We start from the raw sequence: 15,972 nt of genomic DNA on the forward strand, positions 1-15,972 counted from the left end.
AGGACTTATTTGACCACAGAAGGCTCCCCCTCCTTTAGAAGAACTTTTCAATTACATTCCGTCAAACTTGATTGAGTGTCCATCTTTGGTAGAGCCAAAAATTAAGTTGTTTGGTCCAGAGGAAAAGACTGTTAAAATCGATCTCACCTATTAGTTTATGAATGACCTTGCACCAAGCATTGTGTCCAAGTTAGCATTGATTTTGTTGTTTTCCCCTTTGGGGTCCTGCATATGATGAGAATCCATTAGGGCTGTGTTTGGGGGGGGGGTGTGCTGTTGAGTTAACCTCCAGAGATCTGTAGTGGATCTTAAGGCTGAACAGCTTTAGAGGGCCATTCTCCTAATTTGAAATCGTGTCTAACAGTTATTATTTGAACACACTACAAACGGACTGAAAACACTTCCTATGCACTTGTCTATCTTAGCATTCCATTATGACTGAATATCTATCATGCATCTATCACAATAAACCATCTTACTTTTCAAAAGAATCATTTTAGCAAGTCTTTGTAGCGATTTCTATTATATCAGCAAAGAATAGGTTTCATTCATTGGCCAGAAACTACTCTAAAATTTGGAAGTTTAGAGAAGACAAATTTAATCATCACCATACACTGAAGAGAGGACTACAGAATTAATAAATGAGCTTCAATATTTTTTGAAGAGCTCGCTTAATTGAGAGTTTACATAGAGGTAGAGCCAAGAAAAGGCCCTGTTCTCTTCTATATCCCAGTTGTCTATCTACCTGCACAGAGCACACCTGCCTTGCCTTCTGGTTCTTCCTGCTTGCACTTGGCCCGCCCTACTAGAGCACTAGCGTCGTGTACTTTCTATGTCCCAGTGGTCGAGGCATCAGCACCCAGCCCAACGCAAAAGAAGTGCAAGGTTGGAAAATAAGTGGAACTCGCTGAACACATTTCTCCCTTACGTTATTACAAATCTAAAATTAGTTAGGGAAAAGACTGCAGATTATGATAGTCTCATGAGAATTTAAGGTAGACGTTAAAAGATTTGCTGAAATAAAAGGGAAGGTTGCCTCTCTCCCCTTTTAATCTTTATCATCAGAAAAAAAATGTTTGACATTCAGAACCAATTTGACTTTCTAGGTAATCTGCAGGATCGATAAAATAATGGTTTTATTGCAGAAGTCAACGATTTATGTAGGCACACATCCCACTGAAGACCTTGGAGGGGGATGAGCCTGGCAGAGTAAAGACCTATCCTGAAATTGCTGCGGCCATTTTCAATATCCCCCTTTCTTCCCATCTGACTGCTCACTAATCTCTGCTGATCAAAAACTAATAATTCCTGGCTGATATTAAAGAAAGGAATACATGCACTGACAAAGCACACCACCCACTGCCACTGACTCTATTCTGTCTCCTAGAGACCCTCCTGAGGGCGTCTGAGGCTGTAAAGCTTTAGGAGAACAGACAGCCTTCTCCTCCTCCTGTGGACGAGCCGGTGGGGTTGGAAAGTCCGCCTTGCTGTTCAATGTTTAAAAGGGGACACGGAGAGGGAAAATCTGTACGAGCTGAATGAGTTAAACTCACAGAAAGGAAGCAGTGAGTCGATATTTGGGGCAGGAGGTTGTCTACTATAAGAGTAAGACTGCCTGTAGACCTCATGACCAAAGTTGAAGGGCGGACATGCAGCAAGGGAGCGAGTGAGCGGGGGAGAAGTGGAGAGTTGCTGAATCCATCCCCTTAATTTGTTTTAGATCCAGGAGCCTAATCACTAGGAGATGATTCTACTGTCTTTAACTATATTCCTGAGCACAGGCCTGGCTCGTCTGGTCTTGGGAGTCCTGAGACAGCTCTCATGGAGGGGAGCTTGCAGGCAATGTCCTTTTTTCCTCCTTACTTTTCTGTCGAAAGCAACATTCAAAACTTGGAAAGGCTGGTGACCTCCTTTTTCATAGTTTCATTCACCAACAAATTGCCATTGATCCCTTCCATATGCTAGCCCGAGGACACCGTGGTGAATCGGCCCACAGTCCAGTGGGGTGGGGTGAGTTCAGAGCACAGAGGCGATTGCCTAACCAGGCTGCAGAAGAAGGGACGTGGAGTCTTCTTTGAGAGGACATGACAGCCAAGGGAAGACCTGGAGGGTTAGCAGCTTCAGTGAGAGAAGGCAAAAGTCGTCCTCCTAAGAGGACTTTACTTAGATACCAGCAGCGAGGAGCCCTGCTGGCATAGTGGTTACTAGTTGAGCTGCTCACTATAAGGTCAATGGTTCAAAACCATTCGCCCCTCTGTGGGAGCAAGATGACGTTCTACTTCCCTGCAGAGTCTCAGACTCAAGTTCTACTAGTGCAGTAGGGTCACTGTGAGGCGGCATCAGTCGCTGGCAGTGAGTTTATTGGCAGTGGTGGTGTTTGGGGTCCTAAGAGAGCAGGGCAAGGTTAGGCAATGGAAACGTCTTTCCAGGTGTCAATGGAAACGCATCCAGGTAGTTTTTAAAATACCTTTGGTAGAGTTCCCCTTTTTTAAATGGATATTTTTCTAAATTAAAAAAAATTTTTTTTATCACAACCGTAACCTGCTTTAGTTCTCATGTTCAATGCCAACCCACAGCTAGCCAGCAGGACAGAGTGGAATTGCCCTGGAGGTTTCCCCAGCTTGTAACCTTTGTGGAAGGGGCTAGCGCATCTTTCTTTGGCAGAGTGGCTGGTGGATTGAACCACCAAACTTTGGTTAGGAGCCAAGCGCTCAGCCCTGAACTACCAGGGCTCCTTTGCTTTAGTGGCTGTTCATAAATAGTCACTGCAAATGTTACGTCCTTGTTAGTGAGGAATTCACCCCCCCCCCACCCCCCATAACAGTATCTAAAAAGTGAGAGAAATGATTTTGAGGCATGGGATTAGCCTTCAGGACACGATTATGGTGGCCATCTGATGTATTATTTAACATGAGACATGCTTCTATTGCTGTTGGGACTGGATCGCCCCTTTCAGGGACGTTACCAGGACACTCCGAAGCCCAGGAGCTGTGCCTGTTTTATTCCTGAGTAACGAAGCTGGCAGGAACCATGCAGGGACCTCTCGTTTACCTGGACGTCTGTTCCTGAGAAACACAGAGCCGTGCGGGTTGTGCAATCAGCCCCTGGAGGTGCTGTCGACTTTGAAAAATGACCGTGGCTAACACTGGCCTTCCGTTAGTTTTCTTTCTCTTCACGGGCTTGGATTTAGTCTGACAGTATGCAATAATTCATCGCCAATGAGCTGTGCATAAGTGTACACCGCGATGTGAAGGACACGGGCCTCAACTTTATGATAGTTTAAAATACGATTTAATAGTTTACCAGGCTCTATTAAAATGACCATAGTCTATAGAAGTACATTTTGCTTGTTCTTGCCACTAAGTATTTTCACGTGGTCTCTACTAAACTGGACAATGCGCCACTGGGAGCATTTATGGAGTGATAAATAAATGTACATAACTAAAATGATAATTCATTAAGAATACATTTTCTAATACTCCAGTTAGTTCAGAATAGTTCATGTCACTCTAGTTAATGATCAGAACATCCCTTTGCTGTTAGCGATCATATTACTAGTCTGTTACACACAAGGGAAACAATTTTAGGAGACTGGCCAGCTTGGTAAATTTGCTGGTAAATGTATGTTATCATTTAAAAATTATACACAGTTCTGTTTTGTGTGTCTGTTATGTATGTTCATTAAGCATAATATTAGGAGGTGACTGATTATTTTCTGAAAATGTTTAGGTGGTCATTTAAGTTACAAAAGGTGGTAGCCAAGTAATACGTCTGATGAGTTCACGGTGCAGTCAACACAGTAACAGATGTTAGAAAGCAAAAGGTCCCTGTAAAGAGCACTGTCTTAAACTTGCAGTGTTTCCTAATCCCCACTACCAATGAGTCAATTCTCACCCACAGGAATTCTGCATATGGTTTCTGAGACTATATATCTTAAAAATTTTTTTAAAATCATTGCATTGGGGCTTTTACAACTCATATCACAATCCACACATACATCAATTGTGTAAAGCACACTTATACATTCATGGCCCTCACTGTTCTCTCGCTTTCTGCTTGGGTTCCTTGAATCAGCTCCTCATTTTTCTTCCCCTCCTCCCTCCTCAGTGTCCCCCTCCCTCATGAACCCTTGATAATTTATAAATTATTATTTTATCATATCTTACACTGCTGGGTGTCTCCCTTCACCCACTTTTCTGTTGCTCATCCCCCAGGGAAGAGGTTATATGTAGATCCTTGTAATCGGTTCCCCCTTTCTACACCCCCTTCCCTCTTCTCTCCCAGTAGCGACACCCTCACCACTGGTCCTGAGGGGTTCTTCTGTCCTGGATTCCCTGAGTTTCCAGTTCTCATCTGCACCACTGTGCATCCTCTGGTCTAACCAGGTTTGCAAGGTAGAATTGGGATCATGAAAGTGGGGGGAGGAAGCGTTTAAGAACTAGAGGAAGGTTGTGAGTTTCATTGTTGCTACACTGCACCCTGAGTGACTCATCTCCTGCCCACTGCCCCTCTGCAAGGGATGTCCAGTTGTCTGCAGATGGGCATTGGGTCCCCATCATGCGCTCCCCCCATTCACGATGATATGATTTTTTTCTCCCCCTTTGGTGCTTGATACCTGGTCCCCTTGACCCCTCGTGATCACACAGGCTGGTGTGCTGCATCCATGTGGGCTCTGTGCTTCTGACCTAGATGGAGACTATATATCCTAAGGAGAGTAGATAGTCATCTTTTCCCCAATAGCATGTGCTGGGTTTGAACCACTAACCATGTGGGTAGCAGTCCCACGCTTGTTCCACAGCACCACCAGGGATCCTTTGTGTTTACCAATCGTCAATACACATGACTAAGGGACTTTGGAAAGGGAGAAGAAAGGCAGTCTTCAGTCACGTTTTCCCCTGGGAGAAAATGCAGATCACGAACGTCATTTGAAGATGGTAACGAAAACAGCAACATTGTGGCATTGTCCCTGTTGGAGTGGACTCCCCGGAGGACACGGAGAAGGTTGGCAGGGTGGTGGAAGCTCAGTGAGCAGAGGAAGGCCCTTTTGCTCAGAGTTAAAGGGAACATTCTCTCGGGCACACAGCTAGAAGTGATGAGAGTGGGAGGGGAACCCAAGTAGGAAAAATGATTAAAATAATAGATTTTGTCCTCAGCACATGTATCACTCTACCACCACTGGTGCATCTAGAACATCGCACAGAACGTTAATCTACATCATACGGTGGGAAAACTTGCATCAGAAGAATGATCGGCAGTTGACATGTTTTCCTCTGTCATGTGACCTAATAAGCACTTGGCACAGAATTCTTCTATTCAAGATGAAATAAAACTGTCTTCCAGCGTTCCTTGTACACAATATCCCCATCTGTCTTTCTGTGAGTCAGAGTAAAAAAACGTTTCGTTTATTTTGCTTACCAATTGCCAAAGATGCTGTGAAATTCAATTTGGTTTTATTTTAAACACATTCCTGACACTTATTAAAATATTTATACTTCTGCTCATTAGTAAGTGTCTGCCTACATGTTATGGTATACATACATGTGTACAGTTTAGTTTCCGAGAATACAGAAGTCAGTTTTAGGACAAGGGCCATGTAGTTTCTTTCCTCCTCCAGTGGGCACTGGATCCAGATCGGACAAACACAAAAACAAACACACGAAACAGCAGTTTCATTTCATTTGTTCTAGCAAGTACTTCTAAAGGATCAGTTCAAAAAGATTGTTTACTGGCAAATCAGTTCTTTCTTTTGCTCACGATTACTATGTTCTCAATTTATTTTCTACTCCGTTTGGATCTCTCCCAATTAGAAGAAAGGAGCCGAAAAAGGGCCAGCAGGGATAAGAATGATCAGCTAAGGCAAAGGCAGTATATTTAGAATTCTGTTTTCAGAAACATTTTTTGGGGTAATTTTGAAAGTTTCTTAAATTTTTTTTCTGAAATAAGGCATATGTCCAGTTTTATGCTTTATTTGCAATTTCAGTCACTTTCTCAAAACCAAACCAAAACAAAAAACCAACAAACCAAAAACCAAACCAAACTCACTGCCATCAACTTGATTCTAATTTTCATAGCGCCCCAAAAGGACCGAGTGGAGCTGCCCCTTCAGGTTTCCAAGATAGCCTCATTTTTGCCCTGTGGAGTAGCTGGTGAGTTTGAACCACTGACCTTGAGGCGACAGCTCAATGTGGATCCCACTGTGTCACTAGGGCACCTCCGATGGCTCCAGGCTCTCTCAATGTATTAAAAATGTTTTGTGAGGCATACATTCTGGAAATTGTTGTAGTTCTCCTTGGCAATTATATATTACAATATTTTCTTGAGCACACACCCTGTGCTATATTCAAAAACATATAGAATAGAATCACTGTGGGGTTAAAAGGACTTCGGTCTACCTGGGGAGACCAACACTGACGAGCCACTTTGAATACAATGTGGGTGCTTAGGACTCCAGGGGACCACAGAGGGTGCTGACAGAAACTGGGAGAATTAGAGAACATTTTCTAATGGACATGATGTTGAAACCACACCTCTAAGAGCCAGTGGAAGTGAACCTGGGGCAGGGAATTAGAAGAAAAGGGATTGGAAGAAAGGGAACATCTTCCTGGAAAAATAGCAGGAGGATAAGCTGAGTGGTGAGTGGGGAGATGTGTCCGGCAAGGACGGCTTTTGGAATGCAGGAGAAAGCCAAGGCTTTCTATTCCTGGGAAGAGTTACCGTCCCTGGAAACCCACAGGGCAGTTCTACCTTGTCCTATAGTGTTGCTGTGAGTAAGAATCAACTCAATGGCACTGAGTGCTTCTGGAATATCAAGGTCCAGGTAGGAAGCAGGGAGACATGAAACTTCCATAAAGTCTCATGTATTGGAAAACTATTTTCCATTTTAAGAACATGGGGTTTATCTCGTAGCTAGTAGGGATTCACTCAACAGGAATAATTGCATCAGGAAACAACAGTTAGTCACATGATCGACAAATTGGCCTGAATGGTTAATATTGTTTGTTTGTATATCTACTGCTGCATAACAAATTACCCTGAAATTCAGGAGCTGAAAATGGCAAACATTTATTATCTTAACTGTCCGAGGGCCAGATATCTGGGAGCCACTTGGCTGAATGGGTTTGCCTCAGCACATCTCATGAGCTTGCAGTTGAGTTGTCAGCTGCTGTCTGTACAAGCTGAGACTGGGGGATCTTCTCCAAAGCCCTTCCCCATGGTGGATGGCTGCCTCAGTTCCCAGCAGGTTGTTGGCCAGCATCTTCAGTTCCTTGCTGTATAGGTCTCTTCAGAGGCTGCCTGGATAGCCACATCAGGTAGTTCAGGAATGAGTGTCTCAAGTGAGAGGGAGAATATCATAGAGCAGATCCCTATGACAGAAGCTCCAGCCTTTTTAATAACCTAATTTTGGAAGCGACATGCTTCTGCCATACATTATTGGTCCCAAAAGACTAACCTTGGCAACAGGTGAGAGGGAATTGACACAAGGCTGTGACTGCTAAGAGCTGGTGATCATCGATACTGGTCATCTCATGTGGTATCTAAGTCTGAAGAACTTTTAGTCAAACTGGGGTTCCAGTATAATCAAAATGTAAACTAAGCAACCATGAAGGAGGAGTAGAGCAACAAGTGCCGCCCTGGTAGCGCGGTGGGCTACACCCTGGACGGCTCATCACATCGGCGGTTCAAACCCCACAGCCACTTTGTGGTCGACAGAGGAGGCTAGCTGCTCATGTAAAGATTTACAGCCACGGCAACTCTGCAGTAGGGTTGGTTGGTGCGCGTTGGGATCAACTTGGTGATGGTGAATTAGTTTAGAGGAAAACGCATTTATGAAATGAGACCGAAGAATGGTTTACTGGCAGCAGTTACTGCAGTTGAACCTTGAATGAAATCTTCGTGTTGAACTTTTGACTCCCCCCGAGTTTAAATATTTGACTGAAAGCTTTCGTAATATAATAAATAGTAAAATGACATATTTTATGTTATATGCAATCGATATACATGAAATGCAGCATTTATGTGGATCTAGCATGTGATGCACACACAGCATCGGGCGTAAGGTATTTCCCCCAAATTGCAAGATTTTCCTGTCTACTGGTGTAGCTGCAGTGGTCGCTCCAAGAATGTTTCTTTTTCATTTCACAACAGTTCTTTGATTGGTGTCGCATATCTTGGAATGCTAGGTGACTGCAGTTGCAGACATTTAACTTTGACCTTTAATCTAAGAAGCTAAACTTGTTCTTAGAATGTAATAACATCCCTGATTCTCAGAAACACTTCCTCTATCAAGCGATACTTCACATGGGTTTCACGGTATTATCCAAGGTTTGCAGCCTGGCACCAAACACAATGGAAAATGCTCATGGAAGTGAACCTGCCCAGTTCACATCCATGCTGTTCAAGGGACAATTGTCATTTGGTAGAAGGTCTCCTTGGGAGACTTGTGAATCTTTTCTATAAACTCACAGACAGGAGACTTAAAGTATGTTCAAGTATGTGTCAATGCACTTTATAGACACCAAGAAGGAAACTGGAATCTTTGGCTTCCTAAAAACATATTGTTAGTTATATGAGGCACAGACAAGTTGATCTAGAGTTGTAGAACTAGAAAGGATGCTTGAAATGATCAATTCAAGAGAGTTGACAAGGTTTTCAGATTGCCTTTAGGAAAATGGATAAAAGAAAACCGTATACAAAATATTGGGAAATGACTCAAAACTTTTATCAGATGCTCAGTTATCTGTGTTTCAAAAAATTTTTTTTTAAGATTACGGGTCATTTGTTTAGTCGATCCTGCTCATTTTATCAGCATGATAAACAGAGAGGGGATGGAAGTTGTCAAGGATACCACTTTAATTGGGTCCTCAACAGTGCTTATGGAAGCAGCAGTCCAGTCAAATGATGTACAATTGTGTAGATCAAATGTATTGTGGTCGGTCATCTATGATACACAATCAAGTGCTTCATTGAAAATGCAACCATATCATATTTGAATCGCCCCAATTCTAAAAGGAGCACTTTGTTGTATAGTCTTATATGTAAGATAAAGAGAATCAACTTAGTTTTATAAAAAAGAACCATTCAGGTGGAGAAACAAAAACATCTCTTTATTGAACATTAACTATGTGTAAGAAATGGTCCTGAGTGATTTATACGCCCTCATCTAATCCTATTCTATAGCTGAGGAAAATGAGGCCAGAGATTTTGAAAAAGCAGGGTCAGAAGGTCAGGAGACTACTAAATAACAGAACCAAGATTTGAACTCAGGGCTCCACAGAATGAAAAACAGGGTCTTTCCACTCTACTCACTGAATTATTGAATTGTAAAATATTCCAGGTATTATTTTAAAATCTAGTATTTTAACATGTTAAGTTTTCTAGCAAAGACGACATCGGTTAAAATTTGATTTAGTCCCAGAAAACAATAGCAAGAATTGTATGCCTGTCTGCTAGCTGACAGCTGATCTTCTACAACTAGAGATACTTTCTTTTTTAGCTTAATGCTTGTCTTCTTTGAAAATGTAAATTGCCCCAAAATATACTTAAAGACTTCAATACTTTACAGACATGCACACTTTACAGCTTTAAAAAGAATGAGTAAATAGAGTCCATCTTTTGTCCTGGGTTTTGATGGGATGGACCATGGAGAGCAGAAAATAACTGCAGTAGAAAGGGGTATACGGGAGGTGAGACAGACTGCAGGAAATGAAGGTCAGAGGCCCCATCAAATCACACTGTTGCCTCTCTCCAGTTGTCTCTTACTTCAACTTTAAAGTAAACACTCAAGTCGCATTGACACAGCATTGGTTTCAGTCCACAGTCAGAAGGCACATGGGGATAGGAAAGACACATGACACTTAAGTCTTGGGGCCAACTTCTTGGGATGTAATTTCAGAACGAAAACTAACATAAGATTGAAAAAAAATAATAACGTAATACAATATCACGTAGCCATTAAATGCTAAACTACGCGGTGCTGGCCAGAGATATGACAGGAGCTTACAGAACATGTTTACCGGGAGTTCGAGTAGTCCAGGACGTTTTCCTGGAAGAGGCACGACCTGAAAACTGGTTAGGATGTTCATCTATAGAGAGAGGGGCGGGCATTCCATGATCTAGTGCTGAAAAGCCAAAGTCCCGACCATCACGTCGATTCCAACTCATAGCGACAGCAGGGAACCTTCAGAGAGTTGAAACCGCCTCTTTCCCTCAGGGAGTGACTGATGGTGTCCACCCGCTGACCTTGCAGCTCACCCCATCACCACCACACCACCAGGGGTCCTTACTGATAGAGCACTCGCCACTCAAAACTCCAACTGCCATGGAGCCAATTCCAACTCATAGAGATCCTAGAACACAGGGCAGAGCTGCTGCTCTGAGTTCTCCAGACTGTAACTCTTTTTAGGAGTAGAAAGCCTCATCTTTTGCCCATGGAGGTGGCTGGTGGTTCGCACTGTCAACTTTGCAGTTAGCAGCCCAGTGAGTGACCGCTCTGCTGCCAGGACCTGCTTCCTCTGGTCTAGCACTGTGCTCCCGAATCCACTGCAGCGACACTTCTGTGGCCCTCACATCACACGCCCAGCTTTTAAAATGAAAACAACAGCCACTGCAATTACTACGATGATGTATTATCCATGGTTCTTACTCTTCCGAGTGGTGTTAAGGGTGTCAGATACGGTACTGAGTGTTACAGGGTTCACAAACAAAAGCAGAATAACTCTCATTTACTTCCTATCAGTTAAATGTCTCAGTGAACACAGTGGTTACATCGATATTACTGTCAGATTGTCTTTATCAGTTAGTGTTGTTCACTGCCGTTGAGATTGCCTCTGATTCCTGGTGACCTTTGAACAAAATGCTACCCAGTCATGTGCAATCTATCCCTCTGATTGGTTTCAGATTAGACCATTGCGATCCAGAGGATTTTCATTCCCTGATTTCCCAAAGTGCATCACCAGGCTTTCCTTCCTGGTTTGTCTTAGTCTGGAAGCTCTACTGAACTCTGTTCCATATCAGAGCAATGTGAAAACCTCCCCGGCATGCGATGCATTGGGCAGGAATTGAACTCTGGAATTCTGTCTACACAGAATTCAACCACGGAACCGCCGATGCTTTGACATAACTAACTAGGTCTGCTCATGGTCATTAAAATTCTAAATCTTCCCAGGAACAGATAGCCTCATCTTTCTCCCATGGGGTAGCTGCTGAACTCGGCCCACTTATCTTGTGGTCAGCAGCCCAGTACTTAACCCCCAGTTCCACGAGGATTCCCTATGGCGTAGTGCAGCTCACCACTATTGTAATGAGCTGAGGGTGTCTGTCTGCTTTTGTTGTATTGGAGTTCTTTATATTTTCTAATCTTCAAATCCACAGACACAGCATAGTGTTTAGGACATTAGGAGACGCAAAAATGTTTTAGTAATTAAATTAAACAAAAGGAAATAAAAATCGATTAAACAAAGGTATTCCAAAGCTCCCCTCAGCGTCTCATTTAAGAAAATTGATTATTTGACTGCATTCTTCTTCTTTCCTATTTTCTATTTTTACTATTCTGCTAATGGCAACCCTCTGTTTAAACTGGTTAATCCACTCACCTTTCTCCCCCAATTGCTATACACATAATATTAATTTATGGAGACAAAGTGATACTACATAACTTTGCACTGTATTGTTATTACTTTTCTAAAAATAGCTCTACTGACATACCCTTCAAAGGCCTCATGTAACATGCAGCATTAGGAAGAGTTGTGCCACCGCCACCACAGACCAGGGCAGAGCGTGTTCTTCGCGTAGTCATTGCGCTTAGCTCCCTGCTTCCTACCACTCTCCTCTGCCACGTCCCTAGGTCATTCTTAACCCAGCTGCCCTCTCTATAGACTTACCTATCGTGGATTTCATTCACAGAAGAGCATATGAAACACAAACAGGAAGCGGACAACAAGAAAACTGACGTCGATGGCTAGACCAAACAGAGAAACCACAAACAAAATGAAAAAAAGCAGAAAATATTAAAAACTGAAAAACTTTCAAACGAGATCAAATGGAAAGGCGTTGCATACCTAATATACCTAATTGTACTACAATTAATATACCTAAATATACCTAATTGTACCACAAAAACGGCATTAAAAACGTGCTGAAAAACTCCGCTTATACATGGGTATATATGGTATACATAATGTCCGGGTCCACCATTCATTGGGCACCCTCAAAGCAAGAGATCTGAACCAAAGGCCAGTGGCTTCCAGTTCCATAAACGTATCTCCTTATGGCGGCAGACTCATACGATAGTTGTCCTTTTGTGGTTGACTCACTTCACTCAGCATAATGGTTTCCATGTCCATCGGCGTCACGGAGTGTTTCATTGCTATTTCCTAAGAATGCATAGTATTCCATTGTGTCTGTGTACCAGGATTTCTTCACCCATTCTTCTACTGATGGGTGTTCACGCTGTTTCCGGGTTCTTGCTGTTGTGCACTGTGCTGGAACATGGGAGAGCATATTTGTTTTGCTTTTTGTCTCTTACTTCTTTGAGGTACATGCCTAGTAAATTTATTGCTAGGTCATATACTGGGTTTTTCCATTGCCAGTTGTTTTAGGTAGCGTCTTACCACTTTCCACAATGGTTGTACAGATTTACAAACTCACCAGTAGTGTGTAAGAGTTCGAATCAATCTATATCCTCTCCAGCATTTGTTGTTCTCTGTTTTTAAGAAGTGGACTGTCTTCATGAGTTAAGGTGATATCTCACCACTGTTTTGATCTGCATCTCCCTGATGGCTCGTGATGATGAGCATTTCCTCACATGTTCATTTGCTATTTGAGTATTGTCACTTGTGAATTGTCTATTCGTGTCCTTTGCTCACCTTTTAATTGGATCATTTGTGTTTTCTTATGGAGGTGTTGCAGGATTCTGTAGATGTTAATGATTAGTCCTTTGTCCATTGTGTCTTTCCTAAGGTTTTCCCCCATTCCACGGGCTCTTGCTTTACTCTTTTGAAGAAGTCTTTTGATGTGGATTAAGTATTTTATTTTTCACGAGTCCCATTCATCTGTTATGTCTTCCGCTGTACGGGTTCCCTTTATTATATTTGTGGTCTGTGTTTGCCCGGAAATAGGGCCCTTCAATTTGTCTCAATGTTCTCTCTGATGATCCTAATAATTCTCGGATTTCAATTTAGGTCTTGAATCCAGCTGGAGTTCGTTTTGGGCATGGAACAAGGTGGGGGTCCGGTTTCATTCTTCTGCAGCTAGAGAGACCATTTTTCCAGCACCATTTGTTCGAGGGTCTCTTTCCCATATAATAGTTTGTGGTTATTTGTGGAACATCAGTTGCGTATAGGTGGACGCTCTTGTTTCTGAAGCATCTATCCTGCTGCGTTGATCTATGCATCTATCATTGTACCCCTGCTCCCCTCCTTTGCATTGGTCTCTGCATCTACCAATCATTGTAACCCAGCTCCCCTCCTTGGCTATTTTGAGAAGCTCTTTGATTATCCTGGGCCTCTTCCCTTCCATATGAAGTTGGTCATGCATTTTCCTATCTATTTAAAGAAGAAAGTTGGAATTTGCATGGGAGTTGTGTTGTTTATTTGTAGATTGTCTTAGGCAGTATTGACATTTTCCCAATATTAAGATGTCTTCTCCATGAACACCGGATATCCTTCCATTTGTGTGGGTCTCTTTGTGGTTCTCATAATAATGTTCTGTAGTTTTCTTTGTACAGGTCTTTTGTTTCTTTGATGAGGCTTATTCTTGGGCATTTCATCTTTTGTGTGGCTGTTGTAAACAGTATTGTTCTGGATGTCTTTTGTGGAGGTCTTTTTGCTCCAAAATATGGGAACCTGATAAATTTCTGCTTGTTGGTCTTGTATCCTGTGACTTTTTCCAATCCCTCAATTGTTTCCAACAGTCTTTTAATGGAAACTTTGTGGTCTCTCTATATGAAATCATATTATCTGAAAATAGAGAGATTTTACTCTTTTTGACCAACTGCCTTCCCTTATTTTCTTTCTACTGTGTAATGCAGTGGTTCTCAACCTCTGGGTCGCGACCCCTTTCGGGGACCCTTTCACAGGGGTTGCCCAATTCATAACAGTAGCAAAATTACAGTTATGAAGTAGCAATGAAAATAATTTTATGGTTGGGGGGTCAACACAACATGAGGAACTGTATTAAAGGGTCACGGCATTAGGAAGGTTGAGAACCACTGGTCTAATGGTTCTGGCTAAGAATTCCAACAGATTGTTAAGTAAGATTGGTGTTAGGGGGCACCCTTGTGTAATTCCAGTTTTCAGCATGAAATTTTTCAGTTTTTCCTCATTGTGCATGATGTTGACTGTTGGATTTTCATACATGGCCTTGATTATGTTGAAGAACTCCCTTCTGTTCCTATTTATTGAGCGGTGTTATCAGAAATGTGTGGGAGGTTGTCAGATGCTTTCGCTGCATCTATTTACCATATGGGGCTTGTTCTTTGTCTTGCTTATGCAGAGGATCACAGTGGTTGCTTTTCGAATGTTATACCTTCTTTGCACCCTTGGTATGAATCTTACTTGGTCATGATGAATTATTGTTTTGATTTGTTGTTGGATTCTATTGGTGAGAATTTTGTTGAGAATTTTGGTGTCTATGTTCATGAGATTTATTGGTTTATAGTGTCGCGTCTTTGCGGGGTTTTGGGCTGGTTTGGTATCAGGATTACGTTTACTTCCTAGACTGAGTTTTGAAGTTTGCTATTCATTTCTATATGCAGGAACAATCTGTGTTGAATTGGTGACAGCGCTTCCCTGAATACTTGACACAATACCTCCGTGAAAGCCACCTGGTTCTGGATTTCCTTCATTGAAAACTTCTCGATGACTTTCTCTGTGGCTTCTTCTGTAATGGGTCCATTGAGGTTTTCTACATCCATGTACGTTAATTTGGTAGATGGCATATTTTTAGGTTTTTATCCATTTCTTCAAGATTATCATATTTGTTGACATTGTTATTTCTTTTGATGAGTGTAAGAGCTGAAGAATATTAACTAAGACATTCTTTTGCATGCTGGCATCAAAATGCTATCTAATCACTTTGAACTTTACTTAGGGGGCAATCCATTTTGAAGTGTCCTGAGATTAAGACATAATCTGAGCAAGGTGGCATAGCCAGGTTATGGGAACTGTTCAGATTGGAGCCTCCATTTGGAAACATCCAGACCTGTATCAAGGGGGTCAAATGAAACTAACTATCAGCTATCAAAGAGAACAGGAGCTTGGAACAAGAGTTTGGAGTTTCACATTCAATTTGATGAATATAAAAATGTACACAGGCATAGACCTTCTATAGTTTTTAAAAGAAATATATGAAGAATGTCAAACAAGAAATGAATGTTCAGAAAAGATCTCTCTGAAGTTATAGTCCAATATACATAAGTAAATACCCTAAGTGGGAAAACTGACAGTCAAGAGTAAAAGATGAAATCGATAACATTTATTCCCATGGAATGTGTTCAAACAAAATAATGGTGATTTTGAAAAATAATTTCCCTTCTAGCATCCATGATGGCACATTTTGTTACTTCTTTTGACAACTGTAAGAACTAGAAAGTATTAACTAAGACACTCTTTGTATACACTGCTGGCAAAGTTCTATCTGATCACCTTAAACTTTGCTACCGTTATCATAAAAATGTTTGTTCGTCTCATAAAATACAGTCAAAGGCTATTACAACTGTGATGGCATGAACATGAAGGCAATTTCAAGCTGGCCCACTCTGTCTCACCACTTTATAATCCACTGAGGAGATGGCATGATCTTCATTACATCCCGTCTAAAGGCTGGACCAGTGCTTCAAAGTCCTCTGGGGTAAAGACCTAACCTGGGTTACTAGCTTCTGCATTTACTAAAAGCCTTGATAACCTGTTACTATGTTAACTTTGAACACGGAACAATGAGTTCTCCATGTTTACTTTTTTAAAATACGTAGTTTTA

General features: G+C 41.9%; 1 protein-coding gene across 1 annotated transcript in view; it reads left to right on the forward strand.

Annotated features, from left to right (window-relative positions):
• The window catches only part of FGF7 (fibroblast growth factor 7), a 57,940-nt gene that overhangs the window by 10,129 nt on the left and 31,839 nt on the right, over positions 1 to 15,972 (forward strand). The window lies entirely within an intron of this gene.

This window comes from Tenrec ecaudatus, chromosome 14 (genome assembly GCF_050624435.1).
Source record: "Tenrec ecaudatus isolate mTenEca1 chromosome 14, mTenEca1.hap1, whole genome shotgun sequence".
In the NCBI taxonomy this organism is placed as follows: domain Eukaryota; kingdom Metazoa; phylum Chordata; class Mammalia; order Afrosoricida; family Tenrecidae; genus Tenrec; species Tenrec ecaudatus.